This window comes from Rhagoletis pomonella, unplaced genomic scaffold, assembly GCF_013731165.1.
Source record: "Rhagoletis pomonella isolate Grant_MI unplaced genomic scaffold, Rhpom_1.0 Rhpom_scaffold_00009, whole genome shotgun sequence".
Taxonomy (NCBI): Eukaryota; Metazoa; Arthropoda; class Insecta; order Diptera; family Tephritidae; genus Rhagoletis; species Rhagoletis pomonella.
In genome coordinates this window covers 32,063,819-32,066,869 of record NW_023458563.1, presented here as the reverse complement: position 1 = coordinate 32,066,869, position 3,051 = coordinate 32,063,819, and the positions used below count along the sequence as shown (strand labels likewise).

At 33.9% G+C, this 3,051-nt stretch overlaps 1 protein-coding gene across 10 annotated transcripts in view; it reads right to left on the bottom strand.

Moving 5' to 3' along the window:
- LOC118745727 (zinc finger protein 2) overlaps positions 1-3,051 on the bottom strand; it is a 611,899-nt gene that overhangs the window by 586,354 nt on the left and 22,494 nt on the right. The window lies entirely within an intron of this gene.

The following is a 3,051-nucleotide window of genomic DNA, read 5'->3' as shown; positions in this document are numbered from 1 at the left end:
CCTTAAAATCATCGTATTTTTTCGTATATCAAAACTTTAAAAAATTAATTTATTTTATTTAATTAAAATTAATTTCGCATAATTTGCGAAAATAAAAAAATACGTGTCGATTTATATTGCATCCAGTTTATAAAAAAAAATGTTTCAAGCCAATCTATTTTTTAGTTGCAAAAATGATATGGAACGACCCTTATACTTTGAATTTCAACGAAATCGGTTCATAAATACGACTTTTATAAATAACTCGACTCCCTCGCCACCTAGCGGGTCTATTTTTGGTAAACGTATTTTTCATCATGCTGTTAGCTTACATGTTGAATTTAAAAGAATTCAGTTCATAAATACGATTTTTATAAATAACTCGCCCCAGCGCTCTTTTTCGCATACGTATTTCTCATCATGGAGGTAGCACACATTTTGAATGTGAAAATTTGAACGAAATCGGTTCATAAATACGACTTTTATAAATAACTTGACCGCAAGGCCACCTGGCGAGTTTTCTGGTAGCCTATAATAGGACCATATATGCAAGGTATAACCTCTGAAAATTTTACTGAAATCTATGCAGTAGTAGTAGTCCGAACAACGAAAACGGCTATTATTTTATATATATAAATTCTTCCACACCTTTGCTATTATATTAAGTATTTAAATTTACCTTCTCCTTTGTCTTTATGTTAAGGCTTCTTTACTTTTATTTTAATCTCTGCATTTATCCCTTTCTTCCTCTACATACTCGACTTTACCTTCTTCCTTGCTTGATTCTTAATCGATTCATGTTCATACATACATCTTATTCCTAAACTGCTGCTTAGGACGTTTCTGTAATTCAGAAATTAAAGCATACATTTAAGAGGCATTTCTGGTGCAACCCTATACATGTATGACATTGGTATTGGTGTCGCTTTTGAACAGATTTTTTCGCTTAATGTTAAAGTTATTTGAAATTTAAAAACTGTCTGCACATCAGGATCAAGATACCTTTCTAATGATGTATAATCGTTTATACCTAGGAAGTATAGTTTAGCCGTAAAAGGGGTGTAAAGAAAACATGACTGCCTATTTATATATAAGACTAACAGACCCAGCGAACTTCGTCCGGCCCAAATTTTTTATTTTTTTATTGAAACTTTTTGGTCCAACATTTTCACCAAACTATTCACGTTTACGATTTTCATTGGCACGGTCATCTGCAAAGATTATGGCTTAGTGGTCATTTGCCGCTTTAAATAACCTAAGGAAAGTGTTATATCCGTGAAGAAGTTCTTGAAATTCTCCAACTGTGCAGCATTACATAGCACGGTTATTCGCAAAACGAAACAAATTTGAAGAATTTTTTCCCCTTCACTCCCTGGCGGCAACAATGACCCGGTTCTGTAGTGAATGTCCTAGAAGCTTTACAGTATAGTTGGTGGCAATTTCAAAATGGGTGTGAATCATTGTTCTACATAAATGCAATATACATACATCTACTTATTTCAGACGAAATACCCTAAAAGCTTGAATGGAAAAACACATTTATTGGGCCAATCGTAACATAGGAGAGTTCGATATACTCAATGGTGCAACAGGTCGATTTAATCTGATCTTCACGGCACCTTTTCTCACTTGGCTATTTTTAGTAATAACTCGACTCCAGCGCCACTTGGCGGCACGTTTTTGCAATAGTATTGCTCTAACCATTACCAATACATGTTTAAAATATTAGCCAAATTGGATCATAAATAAGATTTTTTTAGTAACTCAACTAACTAACTAAACAACTCAAACACGCACAAAAAATTTCGTTAAAATCCCTACAACCATTTAGGAGGATTTCACTTACAAACACACTTACAGAATAATTATAAATACATTCAAAGTTAGCTAAAAGTCGGTAGGTTTGTAGGCCTCACGCCCCCTTTTCAAATAGCGCCAATTTTCTTCATAAGTATGGGCTTGATTTCATTTACATACATATCTCCATACTAAGTTTCAGAACTATACCATGAACACTTCCAGAGATATGCAGTATGAAAAATTCGGTTTGTATGGGAGGTGCCACGCCCCCTTTACATATAGATTTTTTTAGCCTAAAACCATCCTTGGGACACGTGCGGCACGTGTCTGAAGTTTCAAAAATATCGGTTCAGCCGTTCTCCAGCTTTGCGAACACTAAAAAAACGGCTTTCAAAATATGTATTAGTAAAGATTACATTGCCTAATAAAATAATTTGCAATGGCATTCGTACATGGCAATTACAAGTTCATATTACGGAACAATAGTAAACGGAAAACATATACAGGGTGTCCCAGAAGTAACGTGCCAAACTTTAGTGGAAGGTAGGTGGGGCGGTGAGCTCTCCGATAAACAAAAAATTTTCAAGTAAAAGTGTCACCGTTTTTGAAATATTTACATTTTTTTGAACTAAAAAAAATTCGTATTGCACACACATGCTCTGCTCACACACACGCCAGAAACACATTCAACTTGCACTCACTGCTCATACACATGTGTGTGCATAAGTGGAAAACAAACTCTGCTCACAGAAAAGTGTGTGCTGTTTGTTATTAAGCACATGCACATGTGTGTGAGCCGATTTTTGTACAAATTTCAGCCCATGCACATGCACATAATATATTTTTAAAAGAATTTTTTTATTAAACGTTATTTTTTTAAAGACAATTCAATAAAAAGTGAGATGTTGTTTGTTTTTTATATGACAGAAAACTTATTAAAAAATTATTTTAAGACTTGAGTTAGAATTCGAAGTGTATAAATTTCTCTACGCAAAGCACACACATGTACGTATGCTTTATATTAATAACAAGTTAGTTCGGCGGAGTCTGCTTTTAAAAAGTTTGCGGTTACCAAGATATACACATGTAACCATAAGTGGGCGTGGCTACGCCCATTTTCCAAAAATTTATAATATTCTTATTTTTCGTCTAAAAATTATTGTAAATATCAATTTTGAGTGAATAATCTCCAGTAGTTATTAAAATATCGCAGTTTTCGTATTTCTGGTTAAAGTCCGATTTCGCCCATTTTCAATACCAACCTACCTTGGA